Raw genomic sequence first — 18,872 nt, forward strand, 5'->3', positions numbered from 1 at the left:
ATTGTAAAGCAAGATCATATAGTCCAGCAGACTCCATATGGAATTTTGTATATATCTAGCACAGTTTGTCAAAAAGCCACTAAGAAAACATCAAAGCAGTGTGAAATTTGACCATTTCAGACTGCTGACTCTAGCCTGTCACTCACAATGGCCCACCAGATAATTGGATAAGTCATGACAGAATAAAGTATTTATTTGGTTCTTTCTGCTCATTTCTGAACACTAAGAGAATTTCCAAAACAGCAGTAATCTAGAAAGTTTACAGAATTTCTTATAATTACATGAATGCATTCAGAGGGTGTGCATACCATTACAGATGAAAACCTCATAGTCTTAGTAAAACCAAATGTGTTCAGTATAACAAACTTGATTATGTTTGTCAGAAGAATTTTTAGTGATTTTAGTGTATTATTTTACATCATTAGTTTGACTTTAAGTCTTAGAAAAAGTGCAAGGTCTCTGTAAGAATAAATGCCTGCTGTTATCCACTCTGATGCCACCTTGATAGGTCAAGAATTTCTGTGCATTGCTGATATTGCAGAAAGTCAGTAGGAACAAGTAAGAATACCTAAAAAGGAAGAAACCTTAATGTATTCAAACCATTCAGCCATCTCTGATTTTTCTTTTTTTATCAATATAAGTAAACTGTTTTAAATGTTTACCAGGAAAAAAGTAAAAGCATTGATGAACCCAGCCCTTACAAAACTGTTGTATTGTGCAGATGCAATTAGTTTTTCTTCTGTAAAACCATCAGAGAAGTTAGTGGCTCTCTAAGGTATATTTAAATATTCTTTGATTAATTTTCTTGTGTCATGCTTGATTGTGCATGTGTCACACAACTCCAAAGAATATGTACAGTGGGAGCAATCACTTCTACTATATAACTGTAGTATGGTTTCATATATAACATGCATAATTTACATACATTAGATCTGAGCAGGAACAACCATATTTAATGTAATCCTTCAGTGAAAAGATCCTTGTCAGTCATCTGCTCCGGGCAGATTGTTATCTACAAAGCAAGAATCCAGTCTGCAAGTAAGGCAAAGACTGTGTCTTTTGTTAGTGTACTGTGCTCAAGTGAATCAGGAAGATTCAAAACAATTCAAGTAGTACTGTATTTTTAAACACCCTAGTTTTTATGTGTTCATATATCAGTCCTTAAGTAGGGAAGCAAATAGAATCTTGTATTGAATGCAGAGATTATTCTTGCCAAGGCTGGACAGCATTCCTGGCAGTGGGAGTTACTTATTACAGTTCACCTGGTGTCACTGCTACTACCTCAAATGTATCCCCTCTCCTTAGAGCCTTCACAGGATTTTCACTATTATATCTTCCTTTCCCCCTCCCCACCCCATGTGTTATGTCAGCATTGCAAGCCTAGTTAGGAGCCCACAAAACTGGCATTTCTGCATCCTCTTGATTTTAGGCATCTGGAAAAGAAAGGAATTTTACCTGTTTACTAAAGGGTACACAAAACAAAATAAATAATCTTCACAAGCTGCTATTTTATGTTTGATCTGTGACCTGTGTGTATAGAAATTATAATTACTGCTTGCTTTTACACGAGGGTTGGGATTCCTTGGGAATTCCTTGGTTGGCATCCTTGGGATTCTCTGTCCATACTGGAGTGGGCACAGGCCATTTCCCTCAGGCTGCATTCTCTGCTGTTCTCTGTGGTGTGCTTCAGTGTCTCTTCCATCCCACCATTCTCTCCATGCTCTTTTCTGCCCTCACTCCAGTCTCATTTTGTTCAGCTCTCCAGGATCCACAGGCTTCTCTTGTAGCATCTGGCTGACCACTCACCCTCCATCTCTCCCGTGCTCTACTGCCCAGTTCCAGGTCCTCTCAATTCTGGCTTCAGCGTCTTGGCAACAGCTTCTCCCAGTATCTCTCTGGAATCAAATGGGACAGCTTTTATTATGTTCCTGGAAACAGCTGAACTTTCAGAAACGGGTTTACATTTTTTTCCTAATGTTTTCTAAAATCATCCTGAGAATTTTGGAAATTTCCTAGCTGCTTTCATACTAAATACATCCTTTTTTTTAAAGCTATGAGCAATTGAGCATATGACTTTGTAACTGTAATACTCACAAACCTTCGCAAAACACAACCTTTGAGCCTTACCTTTTCAGCTGTGCTAAATATTATTTTTGACTCATTGTGCCTTGTTATGCTGTTAATTCACAATATGTGATTTCACTGAAATAGTCTGTTCTTGCTATCATGAAAATTAGCGACATCACTGCTAGCTATTTTTTGCTGTGTTTTAAAAATATTCAAATAGATCATTGATATCAACATATAGGTGTTGTTCCTCTTTGTTTAAACAAAGTCTTGTAGACAAAGAGAATGTGTGACTGGAGGACTGAGCAGAAATGCACTTTTTATTACTAAAAAATACATCTCTTTTCTTTAAAAACAAGAGGGGGGAAGTGAGTTATTTGATGTTTATTCTATTTTTAATTAATTTTTAGGACCATTTAACAAAACTAGAAAGTTTGAAGTTTGAAGTTTCATGTTGACACTGTACATTACAACTTAATGACCTAGACTTATTTACACATAAATGAGTTTTTTAATGGTCTAATTAACAAAATGCATCAGTTTGCCTCTTTAAATCAAGTTACTCTAAGGTAGTATGTTTTAGTAATTTCGAATGCTTAATAAAAGATGAAAGTCTCCTGTTATTTTAAGTGAGTACTTTCCTAACAAACTGTTTCATCATAACATGCTACTGCTGTATAAAATCCAAAATATTGGACTTTACATTCAGAACTAAATTTTAAAATAGGATCAATTATTTTAATTTAAAATTCAGAGAAATTTTATATTTTGGATAGAAAAAAAAATTAAATTAAAGGTTTACATCTTGATAAACTTCTGTATGATTTTACTCCTGACTCCCAGGAACTGCTCTTTTTAGAAGAGGGTTCTGTTTTCCTGTTGAAGTGCAAAAGGTCCAGTGAGTGAAATAAGAAGTGTGTCTTCTCAGCACTAAGAATGTTCTCTGCTTCTCTCAGCTGCTCAGTCAGACTTGATCCATGATAGATTGTCTAGTTCTAGGAGTTTGGTTTTATTAGGAGATTTAATTATGACATACTTTTGATTTTTAGGCATTCTTTCCAGCTGTGTTATCTAGAAATCAATTTACATGAGAAAGAGGCAATGTATTAATTTTCTGCATTTTATTATCTCTTATCTGGAAGCTTCCAAGTACCTTGTAGAGATAAATTCTACCCCTTTTTAAAGAACAGGAAGCTGGGCTATAGAATGAATCAAGACTTGCCTAAGACCACAGAGAAAACTGAGCAATAGATCTCTTCATTCTTAGCTAATTCTTAAATTGTGACGCAGGTCAACATTTCTGACGTGCAATAGTAACTTAAATAAGGGGCACACCTCAGGTACAAGGGACCCCCAGTGGCTTCCATGGGGCTGCTGGTATGAATGAAACTGAGCGTTCAGGGAAGGTGTTTGCAGGATTAAGGCTCTGCATAGGGTGGAGAATTGAGCTTTATATATACTTTAAATAGATTCCCAATCCTTTGTGCTTCCCATTGTCCTGTGCTGTCTCTCGCTCTGAAATAGGGCATATCAGCCAGCCAGCAGAACTGAGCAGACTGGAAGGGAGAAGGCTGTCTCCTATGAATTAAAAAATCTAAAGGCTGACCCCCCAAATCATACGCTTCAGTTTCAATAACTGCCACGCTTTGATATCAGTGCTGTGATTCTATTTTGGTTTGTCTTCTGGTTTTTGAACTCCTGGGGTTGGCTACATTGACATCATCTCTAAATTTGGTGGGGAGAGAAAAAGGCAAGCATTGTTAGGGTGAAGGAGCCGGCGCAGCAGCAGCTGCTGATTTGCTCAGTCAACACAGTCTATTTTATCACACGGCTGTGATCGAAGGTTTCTCAACTATATTTTTAGCACCTTAAGTAAAAGCTTGTTTGTTTTTTGACTGAGGTGATTATACCCTTGATGAGGCGCTACTGCTTGTTCTGCAAAATAATAAAGACTGTTAATCTTATGATAGACTCAGGGGTAAAAACAAGCATCACTCAAACCTCTATTATATTACATTCCTAGTCAGAATGTCCAGAAAAGAGACCTGCATCTTTTAAATAATTATTATCTCTGCTTTATTTGTGGTGCATTGCATTGCTTCCAAAAAACAAGAAATAAGTTACCAGTGTCTCATGTTAGTATTGGGGAGATATGCAATTTAAGTAAATAACAATAGAGAACATCAGTAAGATCAGAGCAGGGGCTATGTCTGTTTATGAGCTGTACCTCAGCAATATTTTTAGTCTGTATCCCTTAGAGAAAGGATTTGCAGCAAGAAACACAGTTATGTTCAGGGAGTTCACCGTCACCTAAATGGCCCCCGCACTGGAGACCATGGAGTGCTGTGGACCATAATTAATCATTTGGGTCACTATGTGTGGTAGGTCAGTGATTTGGTGACAGACCAGTGACCTGGGCAGCCTGTGAGCCCTCTCCCAGTAGGCTGCTCCAAGGCAGCTCTGCAGGGAGCCCAGTGCAGCGGGGCTGGGGCTGTGCTCACCCAAACCATGACATCGTGGACACAGTGACAGTGCCGGGCTCTGCCTGGGCTCATCCCCGTGATGGGAGCACTGGGACCATACTGCCACCCTGCTTGTAGTGCCAGCGCATTGGAAATATCACTACAGCTCTGAACTGTGTTATGCATGCAGGCACCTGGGGAAATGGGAACAGGGAGAGGAAATCCTGGCTCCCAGTAGAGTCTGTAGGAGTTCTCACGTTACTTCAGTTGGTTCAAGATTATACCCCTCGATGCTTTTACTGGCTTGGGGTTTCCTACCTCCATATGGATTCATCCCACAGCTGGGATCATCACGTCCTATTCATTGCAATTTTTATTCTTCATCCAAGTTGTTTTGAAACTGTTACAAATGGAAGAATAGAATATCTGGCAAAGTCTTGTCTGTTTAGCTAGAAAGGTCTTTAGGAACAAGGACTGCCTTTTCCTGTCTGTTGCTATAGTGCCTAGCACAACAGGGGCCTGGGTCTTCCTTGGAATCAATGCAGGATCCTCATTGTAGGAATAAATGTTCCTGAGGAGATAGAAAAATACAAGAGCTACTTTGTAATGCAGTCATGTGCCATAATGGCATAAAATAGTTTGACATCAGACTGGTCCCATTCTATGAGGCATCACACCCTGCTCTGCAAAAACTTCTCTAGTACTAAAAATAATCCTTCATATGGCACTGATGTTCTTGCAGTAGCACAGGCAATTTTAGAGACCCCTCAGAGCTCTCAGTCCCATATACAGATCCCGTGCTCTAATCTGAGACTGGATTTGGTGAAAAGCAGCTACACAGGGGATGAAATGTGGATAATATTTAACTTTTAACAGTACAAGAGCTGCAAGACAAAATGTGAGCTAAAGAAATGTGCTCTGTTAATATGCGGTGGATTTAAAGAGGTAAGAAATTATCTGCCAGGATGGAATTTGGCAAGAGGAGCAAACTTAATTCTCTCATGTCATACAAAATGTGTCATGTCCATCTGAATAATGTCCTCCCAAATGGAAATTGGCAGAAACTTTCCAGTAAGCACTACTTCATTAGAAAATGCTGAGTTACTGAGACCAAAGATATATCACAGGAATTTCTATGGGTCTCTGAGCTTTTCTGTTGGGTTTTGTATGGCCTTCCTCCAATTCCAGGGCACCAAGCAGGCTTCCTGAACCTAGAAGCTCACATATCTTCCAGGTATCTTTGGTAGAGTTGGAAACCCTGAGTTTCTGAGATCTCTGATCTAAGTTGGTACTCTTGCAGCTTTGACTCCTTTCTTCAAAAATTTGGATACCTTAATTCCTACCCCAACCCCAGAGCCAGTGGATGTGGAAACCTGGAAGCCCTAGAAAAGCTTCCCCAGTAGTGGTTCATTCTTTTGCTCCCCCAGCAGTGGTCACTGTAAATTCTAAGATTGCTGGTTAAAGTGAGTGTCCATATTTCTGAGATTCCTGCTTTGCTGGTAGGTGAAAAAAAAGCAATCCCAAGAATCCTGAGGCTCTTGGTTCTGCTGCTTTCATAAGGGTTCCAGTTTCCAGGTTTATCCAAGATTTTTACAGTTGACTCCATTTGTTTTGGACAAAATAATCAGCAATAAAATGACCTATTTTTTCCAATGTAAAATTTTCACAATTTTAATTCCATTGAAAAATTTGAGAATCCATTATTTTATTTTAATTCAAAACTAAATTGTGGAGCAGAAGCCTTGTATTTGGGTGAAAACATCTGCAAGCACTGTCTGGGGAATTACTCAGTGCCTGCTCCTACTCCACATGCTCTGTGCTGTATTGGTAGCATCACTCCAAACCTTTCTGCCTGGGCTTTGCCATCTGAGGTTGTTTGAATGAATCATTCTCAGCCTATGAGATGTGGCAGATCCAGACTGGGATGCTGACAATGTTTGGCACTAAATTCTTGGTGCTGTATTGTTTTACACTAGAGCCATTAAGTGTTCTATAACCTTCAGATATCCTGTTTTTCAACCATGACTTTTGCAATGTCAGGCTGTGCTGAAGCACATGAACAGTATGTTCAGTCATGGTGTGTGCAGAGTTCAAAGCTTTGTGACTGTTACACAAAACCTCCCTGTGCTTTCAGAGCTATAATCCTTCCTCTTGACAGAATCATTAAAAATAGCTGTGGATGTTAAACATGCTCCCTGCAACCCATAACAACAACATTTCATTGCATCAGAGTTAATAGCTGTGCAAGGACTGAGCACTACTGCCTAGTGCTGTGTGGCAAAGTGCTTGCAGGATCAGGAGAGCTTTGGCCAGGATTGGATTGGAAGCTGTCAATAATCAGAATCAGAAAATTCAGAAAAGGATGGTGAAGACCTTATTCAAGGCAGTGCAATGGAATTTCCTCACCAACTGTTTTGCCAAAATTATATTAATAAACAGTTAATCTGGGAATTATTCCAGCAGATCATGCACAGAGACATCAAAAAAGAAATGGTGCTGGCATCGTTTTATGTATAATGAGTGAGATGTCAGCACTGTGCAGTGATTTCAGCACACTGGTGCCTAACAAGAGAGGAAAGGTGTATACTGGGGGAAAGAGCGAGAAGAAAGAAAAGTTTCAGACAGTATTTGTTTAAAGAAAAAAATCCATCATATGGCTTTTTTAAATGAGGATAAAACTACTCTCTCCAGCTGCATACAAATGGGAGAGCAGCTCACATATTAAAATGGATCTGGGACTTTCAAGTACTTCACTCAATATGCAGAAAATTATACTGGATGTCGACAGCTTTTCTCCACAGAGAAGACAGCTGTGGGGGTCCTTTTATTAGACAGCATAAAAAAAATCCTAAAGTGAAGTTTTGCCAAGTAAATAGGCAACTATTCGATGAAACAATCAAGTGCTGTTTTTATTTTGCTGTTCAGTGTGGAGTTTCTTACATTTCCTGCAAATAATACAGAAAACAAATCCCTTTTTAGGACTGTGGGAAGTACTCACATATGACAAATGGTGATTGGTACACAAATGTGCTGAGCTGGTAATGTCTGTGTTCTCCAGAGCCTATGAATCATCTGACAGTGCCAGTGTGATGTTAAAGTAGATGAAAATATTTTCCTTTTCCATTCTGGAACAGAACCAGGGAACCTTCCTGATAATTAGAGATGATGTCCTGTGAAACCACAAACTGTCCCTTGCAAAAAGCTCTGTCAAGTTCCACGTGTGAGCTATACCTGTCACCCTTATTCTCACACTGGTGCCCCTGGAGAGAGCCAAGTCCTGGATTCAGGCACCCAGAAGGATGTGCCAGGTTCCAGCTCCCCTGAAACTGCCTCACCCTTCATCTCTCCGTGGCTGCCATCAGTATAGCCCTAAGGCAAATTCTCTGGGTTTAGATGCACAGTGATTGTTGTGGAAGTCCTTTTGCTCAGGGATGGCTTCCTGCATGTCCCTGTCAGCTGATGAAAAAGCCCATTCTAAAGTAGTTCTTCAGGGATTCTTTGAGTCTACTGCAAGAACAGAGGGAAAGCTTTTTTGTTTAGGGAAAAAAAAAGTTTATACTGTTGAAAGTGATAGTTATATCTTTCACAAAATATTTATGATCCTTGTATGAGCATCTGGGACACAAAACAGTTAATATGCAAACAACAGAGCTAACTGGGATATTACAGAACATCAGCAAACATATACAATATAAATTTGACAAGAGAGATAAAAATCAACCTGGCAGCTCTTAATTTCCATTTCCACTCAAAAGGCAACTTCCCAGAAACAGCTGCACTATTCCCATGCTTTACCTCTCATATTCAAGAAGAGCCTTCACATTTCAGGGAAGGAATGCTTCCTCTCTGAAACTTCATATATTAGCTCTCTTGGGTTTTCCTCTCTTAATTGCTTTCAATCAGAGCAGAGGTTTCTTTGTTGTTTGTCTTTTTGTGTTTGCCTGCAGAACTACAATTAAAAACCAATTACAATTTGGATAGGTGACAATATAATGCCATTCCTGTTTAACTGTCTTTTTCAAGTCTTGATAATGTGTATTTTAATCACAGTGACTGTTATCACATAGAAAACCAAATGCATCAAATATAGATGCTATTATTCAGTTTAAAATGATTGCCATTTAAGAAAAGTAAAAGGTCTGATGAAATTGATATACTGAGAGTTTTGTAAATCTCTGCAAAGGCACAAGAATATTTCGCATAGTGCATTGTGAGATATGTCTGCAGCTAGGTCTTATTTTAAAATCCTTACACAGGTTCAAAATTCCATCCTATTTTATGTCTTTATAATGTGTACTTTGTTCTTCATTTTCTATAGTGGTAGAAATGAAAGGCTAAAATCATCTCTGTCTCTTGTCGTTTCACAGGTTGTTGCACTGGCTCATCCTTTAGCTTTTTGCCACAAAGACCCTTTGAAGCTTGCCCAGTTCTCTGTAACTGACTTTTGTATCTGACTTCCACCAGCACTTAATTGAGGGATATTTGCTAACTTAAGTAGTCAGTATTGCATTTTCTGTCAAATTTCTCTAAACCTCTTTTCCCATGTCTACACAGAGCCCAGATCCTCATCCATAGCAAGCAAGGTGCATAATACAGTCACTCTTCCCTGACTCACCTTCCTCTAGTCCTGTCCTGTATCCACAGGATCAAGGTGAGACAATTTATTGACTCTTCACTAACTTGTGCTACATTCTCACTGGGATTGCAGTACCACCTGGGGCTTCTCAGTGCTAGAATGACATTCATAAAGTAAATTTAGAGAAGGAAGGGAGGCAGGTAGGAGTCAGGTTGCTCAGAAATGTTGAATAATGGGACTGGAAGGAATGCTGCAGGTGCCTGTAAGCCAAAATTCCACGTTGATGTCTCTATTCTGTCATTACTAGGCACTCCATGGTTGTTAGTTCTAGTGGGTGTTGCACAGTAAAGATGCATTAGAGTAATTATATGGTAATGACAGACGATCATGAGTTAAAGATGCTGTGAATTCTGCATACACATCTGAAATTGTTTGGAGCTGATGGGGGAGGTGTATCCACATGGAATTTGATAGCACCGATATTGTAATTAAAGCTGAGGAGAGAGATGAGGATTGTACTTATTTCTTACTGCTACCTGTGAATATTAATTAGCTCATGGAGCCACCTGACCTTAACAATAATCAGTTCTGTTACACAGAGCAGAAGGGAAAATGCAAACTGCCCTCTAAATATTTATTAAGAAAACCGAGATGAAAAGAGCCTGGTTGTGGTAGAGAATAGAGGTTCCTGGAAGCCAAGTTGCCTCCTCTGTGGTGGAAGGAAGATCAGAATCTTTCCAGTTTCCTCTGCTTTGTGGAGGACAAGGACAATTCTGTCACCACACAGGCAACAGAAGCACATCTGGTTTGGCACACAAATGAGTAAGAGAATGTCAGGTCTGCAGAGATTTCTCCAAGACTTTCTATACTCCTGCTTGCCTTCCTACCTGCATGGGCTGTATAGAGAAGTGACTCCAGAAGGCAAAAAATGTAAACCTGAGCTCAAGAGTGTCTCTATGTCTGGGCACCACATCTGTTAGTCTTTTTGAGAGTTTCACATTTCCTTCAGAGAGAAAGGAAATGATTATTCTATCATTTGTGAGATGAGATGAAAAGGTACATTGGGAAACCCTGCATTTTTGTACTGGGGAAAGCCCTGAGATTTAAACTAAATGAAACTAATATTCTCATCCCACATTTGCCTGGCAAAGTAATCCTTTGCTCCATTCCTTCTGTAGTGTAGTGTGGGCTTTGGGGATACCCAGAAAATTTGGATCAGGGAGAAATCTGAATGTCTGTTTTTTACAGATGGCAAGTAAAAGCTGTGGAGAAAAGGAAGGTTATATCTGCAGCATAACTAGGTAGCTCTGTTTCTTTTCCTGTTAGGGCCTGGTTTTGTTTGCAGCAGTCAGGAGCAGCCTTCCTAATGGTTTCCTGTAAGGCTCATTACTGAGTTCATATTTTTGTCCTCACATCTCCCTCATCTCCTATCACAGTCCCCTCCCCAGTCATGAGGATTCGATCACCTGTGATACACAGACTTTGGAGTCTGTGTGGTGCGACAGGCTGTGTTAAAAACGAGGTGTGTTCTTAATCTCCTCAGGCTGACTGGAAAGTAATTCTCCAAAGAGGTGGAAGAGCACGAGGCTGCTGTGCACTGGTGTCTGGCTGCTGCCCTGCTGGAGATCCATGAGCAACAGCAGCACGGCAAGTCCTCTTTCTTCTTTCCTGACAGCACCACAGTACCTGTATCTTAATCAGTCAGTGTCAGACAGTGTCACAGGCTCAGAGCACTGCTCGAAGCAAAGCACAGCACAAACGCCTCCCTGCTGCTGGTAGCTTAGGTTACCATTACCAGACTGAGCTGCCTGATATAACACTCCTGTGCTCCAGACAGGCTGAAACCCTCACAAGTGCTGGCACCAACACGTGTTCAGACCAAGGCACCTCTAGCCCTGGGCGTTTCTGTGCTCCTGTGACTCCATCAGAGGCACCACGGCTACACTGCTGGTGACAGCACAGATGGGAAACAGCAGTGCTGGAGAGGGGGATGATGGAAGGAAAAATGGTTGCTGGGGTCATTGATACAGTTTTAGTCATACATGATATGGGGAAGGATGAATTTATGTATATTTTATATGAGAACATTATATACCTCTTGGGCTATCAAAGTTACAGATTTGTAACTTTTGACTGGCCTGGTTTAAATCAGATGGGATGGAGGGGAAGCCTACCTAAAATGAAACGGTGACATAATATTTTTAGCAGAAACAATCAAATAGCTGACTAGAGGGAATAACTGTAGCTCCATCAAAGTTAGAGTGGTTTACTGTTTCCAGCAGTGAGTCTGGCATCAAAGGGAATCCTAAACCTGAAATCCTTGGAAAGAAGTGGGTTATCAGCAGATACAAATTGATTCATGCAGAGAACAAAGACAACATTTTGTGAGTGGGACAGCCTGGCTTTTTGCAGCTCAGTGACAGTTTTCCCTTCCTGGAGTATGGAGTGGTTAAGCTTGGCCTTTCACCATGTGAACACATTTTCCTCAAGGCCCTGTAGCTTCAAGATAGGAATAAATAAAGCTTTATTTTTTTTAAGTACTATATAAATTACATCTGTTCAGAGGGTCCTGCTGAGAAAGTTTTCAAGTTCCATAAGCGAGTTAAAGCTGTGGTGTTAACACAGGGGTCTGGTGAACTGTGTTCACCCACGAGCACTGAATGAATATTCACAGCAGCTTTAGTACAAGTGTGCTGTTTAAATGTTTTGCAGAATAAGAGGCACCAATGAATGACTTCAGCAACTGGACTTTCTGTTTGTTGGTTCCCATTTCATGGGCCCTGCTGATGCTGTATAGGCCTTTGTTGTGTGTGGAAAAGAAATCATTTGGAGCTATCCCGCTAGTAACAGCACAGAAGGGAGGCAGAGCTGCTGCTACAGAGCTGATGAAAGGAAAAGATTGTTGTGGTGGCTGATATAATTCTAGTTGCATATGTTACAGAGAATGAAGTTCAGTAAGTGTGGAAAAGCAGAGTGATGACAGCTTTACACTGGGTGTCCAGCTTGGCTGGGTCAATCTTCAAGAAGAGGATCTTATGTGCAGAGCAAGGTATTTGGGGTCTCAGATTTATTGTTGAGGATATTCCTTCTGTCACCTTTAAAAACAAAAACATTTCCCCCCCACTTCCCCTGGTTAGGATGTGCCTCAGTGTAGAGATGTGTCCTCCATGCAGGCAGATGTACCAGTGCCTTCCTGCTGGATGAAACAATAACAATTCCAGGATGTCTCCTGCAAAACAAAAACAAAAATGGATGCAGAAATCAGTGGCACTTTTTTTTACAAGAACAAGGCCATTCACCCATTTGAGTTCTGGCAGGATTGAGACCTTGTTTAGAAACAAGATGTTCAGTAAAAACAGTATGTTCAATTTTCATTTTTTAAGTCCTATAGAGGTTGTAAATATTTTGGAAGTTAGAAAGAATACAGAAATGCTCAAGAACTGCATATTCAGAGGCCTCAGATTTAGTACAATGTTTTATGATGCTATCTTGTAATTCATTTCAGCTGCCCCAGTAGTAAGCAGACAGTGGTGTTTCAGAGGCTGATTGCAGAGGTCACAACCTTGTGCACACAATATATTGAACAATTCCATCATTCCTGCCTTCAAAGTGAATTTAGACTGACATAGCAGAATAGAAAAAATGCTTAATAAACTAAGGGTTTTATTGCACACACACAGTCTCATAGGTATGCATTCAGCAAATAGTGGCATATACTATAATAGGTGCACTAAAAAAAGCCATCTGTTTGTATTAATATCCCCTTTCACCACACTGAGTAAAAAAGACCTTTTCAGTTATTTTACTCTCTATCCTCACCACCTTTACATTTGTTTGACTATAGCATTACCTTGGTAGAGAAACCTTGTTATGGAAAGTGATAAATGTGAAATTTAAGAGAATGAATCTTTTATGGGCAGAAGCAGAGGCAGTGCACTGAGCCAAGCAAGGGAGTCAGGAGACTGTGCCCTGGCAAGAGTGGCTTGTGCATGTCCTCTGGTGAGGAGAGGAACTTTCCACTGTGCTGCCCCTCCAGCCTCCTCCAGAGCAACCAAAGCAGGAACTTCCAGGGGCCAGCTCATCAGCCCAGATGCTGAATCAGCCCAAGAATATTTAACTACAGCAGACAAATGGATCACACCAGAGGGTTTTCTCCTTGAAGAGAACTTTACAGTCTTCTGATTAGAGATGGAAATTTCTGAAGTATTCTGGACTTCTTTAAGAGGTCTTAGTGGTTTAGTGAAATTAAAAATGGAAGTCATGGTCAGCTTAGGCATAAACATCAGTTAACCCTTAGATGTGATAAGATTTGTAAGGAAAATGTATCAGACTTTCACCGCTTTGGAAAGATCCATAGCAATACTATTTGATAAAACATTCCTTAGCACCCTCCCATGCACAGTACCTGTTATGAGAAAGAGCTTTAGTATCCCTAATTTTGAGATGAGCAGTTGAACTCTAAGAGGCTTAAACCAATTCCTCCAAGATATCAGAGTGCCTCAAAACATTTGAGGGCCTAGTCCCGACTGATCCTCTAGAGGCTAGAATGAAGGATGGGAAGCAAAACCTTAAATCCAAGACCTTCTTGCCTTAAATGTTAATCATAAACACAGCTGCATCCTTTTACTATAAAGAAATTCCTCACCATAAATAATTCCACATTAGACTTGCAGCTAATTGCTTTTGCTTTTCAGTCTCACTGTTCTGTTGTTATGTTGTACAGCCACTGTGATTCTACTTTCCAGCCATATGTTGTCAGTCATATTTTTGCCTCTTGTTGCACTGCTGTCAGACTCTAAGCTGTTTATGAGTCCCTGAAATGTGAAATTTTGGTCTTATTTAGTTTTCAGCTAACCCTGTTGCTTAGATGCAAGATTACCACATTTACTATACAGAGAGATTTATTTAAAACACAATTGTGAGTTACACTGAGGAATCTTCAGCAAACCATGACAATAAATAATGAGAGGATGTTTGCCTGGAGGACTTCCCTAATGAGGTTTGGTCTTAGGCAGGCATTTTGTTTAGAAGTCAAATACTTTGTTCCTTGAGATTTTCACGTTTCTTCCTATCTAGCAGGGTTTTCTGTGAGGTTTTGTTAATAACTGACCTTGGGGTCACTCATGATTACACATAATGCAAAAAGACACCAGGAACCTATCTAGGGGGAAAATAATTCTATGTACAATTCCAATATCAAATAGTTATTTTTAAACAAAAAAATCTTATCAAAATAGTAGGTTTTTGGAAGTAGGCATAGACTAATATGCTTAAAAAGAAACTATAGATAGCTGTGGATTAGAAAATGTTATCATGGCCCACATTTATTCAGAGGAGGGCTTCTTCTCTGAGGTACACCTCCTCATATTGTTAGTCTTCTGTAGGTTCTCTTCTCAAATGAATTTTCCTAAGTGGACACTCTCACTTCTGTAACTGTGGCATTTGCATTAGTTTACCCTCCAAAAGCCACTTTTCTCTGCCAGTACCAGCCTTGCTGTCTGCTCCCTCAGTGACACAGAACATCTATGGTGACATGGGATTGTGGCAGCCACATGGCGGAATACTTCACCAGTTCAAACCTTCATCTCTCTGTAAGGTACACAGATACACAGTTCTCCAGCATGTGTTTTGGACACTGGTATAAGGAGTGATAGGCAACAGCAGTGGATGTATTTACACATACAGAAGTGATGTGTATATATGATGCCTGTAAAGGAAGAAAATCTGTATAGAATGTAACAGCTTTTTATGTTTGAGGGAGGTGGGTGCAGTCCTACTGGTGGTCAATGAAATCCCTGGTATTCTCCATCATAAGCCTGTAGATTAATTTCACACCTATTAAATGTGTTATAGTATTTCCTTGTAGGTTTACTTAATGCCTGTAAAAAGAGGGGGAAGCACTTTTTTTACTTGCACACTGAGAGACATGAATGTACTTACCCAGGGTCCTGGGGCAGTTCATTGTGCATGGAGAGTCATTTACTGGATGTTTCTTGGATCCTTTGGAGTGAATGGATGTCCAGGTAGTGGGAAAGGTAAGTCACCAGACTTAAGGATTCCCCTGTGGACAAATCCCCACCAATCTTTAAAGGTTGTCAGAATACATGTGTGGCAGACCACAGTTATCAGGTAGTAATATGCATGGAAAATGGTTCTGGTTGGATCATTCAAGCTGAAATTCTAGATAAGTATCCAGGATGAAGTCTTCCTCCCTGGGTATCTTTGCTCATTAATCGTTCATTCTCATACTGGGAAGTCTCCTTAAAGTAGAGCAAAAGGGAAAAATACTATTGTCAGACTCCTAAATTAATAAAGCAGCCCAACCATTTACTTAGAGCAATAAACAGCACGTCCTCAGGCTGAGGAGATGCACAATGGGAAAATCTATCAGTTTGCCTCAGCTGCACATCTGGTAGCCCTTAGGCAGAAGATAGGTTTGAAAGGCATCTAACCAGGAGCTGCACACAGTGCCTGGTTCTTCAGGTAGTGCAAAGTTCAGTAGCCAAGTTAAAAAAAATGCAGGGCTCCTTTCCTCCTTGCCTCCGGCAACATCTGTTTGTGTGACAGAGTGAAAGCTCAGTAGTTCTGCACTTCAAATACCAGTTTGATGTCTGACTTATAATCAAAGTGCTCAGTAGCTCCATGCTTTGCACTTACCCAACTGTTTTAATCTTTCACAGTGCCAGCAACTTGATAATGTAATAAACAAAAGATTGACAGAGGATGTAGCAAGCTTAACATATCCCCCCAATTCCTCTACTGAGTAGTGATGGATACTTCACTTGAAGAATTCCCACTGTGGCTTCATTGCTTCCAAGGCATCTTTCTAGATGAACTTTTCCAATGGTAAAATCATTACAAAGTAGAAATGCAATCTCTCCAAGGGCTAACTTGGAAGTCCAGTCTAATATACAGTGCTATAATGCAGTAATGAATCCTATAGAGAAACCAGGACTTTTTGTGAATACTTTTGTATGGTAAAGAAATGGGAGAAAATGTTGGACTGAGTTAGGTCAGAGTGCTACATTTGGCCACCTTACACAATGTGTCTCCAAAAGCTAGAGCCTAAACTCTGAAATGAGAAACCCTTACATTCTCAAAATGTGAGCTCTCTTGCTCTCTATGTTACGTTTTTCAAAATGAAAAGGCAGTGCTGAGAACACTGGTGTTAAGGTATCTCTGATATTCAAATCTTGAACTGGATTCAAATTTTACCTCTCAGTGGCAGCTGCAGTATTTTTGCTTCTGTTCCTTCTGAGATTATTACAGGGTGCATAATTCCAATTCCCCAGTTGCATGGTGAAAGAGGCTGGGGGTATTTCATGGCTACATCAGAAAGAAGTCTCTTCCAGTCACATTGCAGCTACACCAGACCCTCTGATGAGCAACAAAATAATGCTTTAACATACCTTGGCCAGAGGAAAGTAGTGGGAATTCAGGCTGATCTCATCCCCTCTGAGATGACTTATTGGGAATTTTTATATGCAAAACTAGAAAAAATGTCTGGCCCATCAGAAAATAAAACTCAGTGCTTGCTACCAGGACAGGGAATAAGTGAGAAAAATAAATCATGGTCAAAAGGCATATTTCATTTCCAGCATGACAGAGAGGAAATAGTTGTCTAAGTTATAGATTTACAGCAAGAGTTCAGCCAACAGAAGTCTAGATAATGTTTTGAAAATTAGAGACACTTGCAAGAAATATTATTTGCTTTCATCCTAGGAAAACAAGCAATTGCAATCAATTATGTTGTAATTATCATATTAGCTTCAAACTATTTGGAAGATTACTTTGTGTTAATAACACAGCTTATGCTAATAGAAGATAAAAACTCAGTTTGCCTAGTTTGGAAAATAAGAAGTGCCTTGTTCAGGTTGGAGTGAACCCATTAGTCATATGTGTAACTAACCATAGTAGCAGTCCAGAACAATGAAATTATTATATAAGGGTTTTTTTGTCTTTGTGATCAAATTAATAGCGGAAAAAAATCAGTTTTCAATTTACTATTAATTGACTTCTTGTAAGTACTGAAATTTTTGTCTGTCTGCAATCAGAGCATTTCTACTGTCCTCAAAAAAAGAGATTATAACAGGATTCAGTGCCCTGCAATAAACCCTAAAGGAAACAATTGTACTTGGCAACTGTACCAGACTACCTCCCAGTAAAGCTGTAAGCTGAGAAAAGCACACTATTTACTAAAATTATACTGAATGAGCATCAGGGCTTAAGTCCTTGAATGAAACATGTATAGTGTGAAAGTGATTTTCTTTTCAGAAGATTTGATAAAATTGATATTGCATTCTCCTCAAAAAAAAAATAAATCTGGGGTCACAGAAAGAAAAAGGAAAATCTCTGAATAATTGATAGAAGTGGAGAAGGGAGAAAGCAGAAATTACTGTGTGTGTAACTACACTGTAACCACTCCCAAAAAGCCTTTTGGATGAGTGCCTGGGATGCTTGACCAATGTCAAAGTGGGCAATGAGACAAGGAAGAATTAAAGGTATTTGTTAGTGAGCCAGTGTTACCTACAGGCACACAGGGGTCTGTCCCCTTTCCCTCAGCACCCTCTGATGCAGTAAAGAAAGGATGTCCCCCTGGGGGACTCACTGGCCACCAGCTGACTGAATAGGCCTCAGAGCTGATTTTAATCTTGTTCAAGATTCTATTATTTCCTTCCTTTTTATGCAATAAATGTTACACTGCTAGGAATGGTATGTGTCCCCTTCAGGTACTGCAGTAGTCACTATTGGGAAATAGCATAATTTTTATTAATACATATACATACAATGTAAAGAAAATTATATATCATTACTTATAAATTTATTACAATGCTATTATTTGTCTTTATATAATTTTACCAGATAGATATTTATATGCACATTTTATATATATACCTTTATATATATTCTTATATTACTTGCATTAATACTTTATCTACTGGATGTGTTGTTTATAGTATATAAATTGCTTTATAGAGTAGGTAGATATTATGTGTATCAAATTAAATTATGCATTTTCTCATATTATATAGTTAGTATATGTACAAAATGATAACATGAAGGCTTATAGGCCCTTTCCCCTATTTGAGTGGGTGAGGAGAGTAGGATATCTGTTAGGAATACTTTGCTAAAATTTTTGTTATTGAGTCAGTAATATCAGCTGCTGCTGTGTCCCTGGCTCAGGCTGGTACCAGGAACTGAGATTTGGGGATCTGGAGGGGAAGGGTTTGAGGCTGCAAGTGATGCAGCAGCAGCCACCTCTGAGCATCAAACTCGTGCTGCTCACAGGGTCCCTGGTGGGTGGGAGATGGGGGGGCTGCCCAGTGGCTTTCAGCACAGCTCAGCCTTGCCCCAGGAGCTGCAGGTACCCACACACAGCCCCCGTTGGGGTCCCGTGGGAGCAGCCCCTGCCTGGCTCTGTCCCAGGGGATGGCTGTGCCAGGCAAACCGCGGCCTGGTGCTCCACTTGCCCAGCGCAGGACACGGCTAATAAAGAGCAGGCTTTTGATGTTGCAAAATTCTCCATCTGTTCCCGGGATTTCTAATTACAGGCATTAATCTGTGCCCCTCCAATGAGCCATAATTGGTAGGCGTTTGCCTTATTAATCATTCAGGTGCTGAGCCTCTCCGTGCACAGCCGCAGTAGCTATGGCCGAGCAAATGTAGCTGTACGGGCTTTGCATGCGGTACCATTGCAAATTTTGGAATTGTGGTGGATTCCAAGGACATTTGCAGTTTCTGTAGCTCAGGGGCGTTTTAATATCCTG

At 40.1% G+C, this 18,872-nt stretch overlaps 1 long non-coding RNA gene across 5 annotated transcripts in view; it reads left to right on the forward strand.

Moving 5' to 3' along the window:
* The window catches only part of LOC111934629 (uncharacterized), a 207,760-nt gene that overhangs the window by 182,133 nt on the left and 6,755 nt on the right, over positions 1-18,872 (forward strand). For 4 of the 5 annotated variants that reach the window (XR_015275236.1, XR_015275239.1, XR_015275240.1 and 1 more), the window contains 3 exons: positions 9,084-9,180; positions 10,649-10,752; positions 11,818-14,960. This is a non-coding gene — a long non-coding RNA (uncharacterized LOC111934629). Of the gene's footprint in view, positions 1-9,083; positions 9,181-10,648; positions 10,753-11,817; positions 14,961-15,049; positions 15,141-18,872 lie in introns of those variants that run through there. The other variant, XR_015275237.1, reaches the window with a different exon arrangement.

Source organism: Cyanistes caeruleus, chromosome 12 (assembly GCF_971803275.1).
Source record: "Cyanistes caeruleus chromosome 12, bCyaCae1.hap1.1, whole genome shotgun sequence".
Taxonomy (NCBI): domain Eukaryota; kingdom Metazoa; phylum Chordata; class Aves; order Passeriformes; family Paridae; genus Cyanistes; species Cyanistes caeruleus.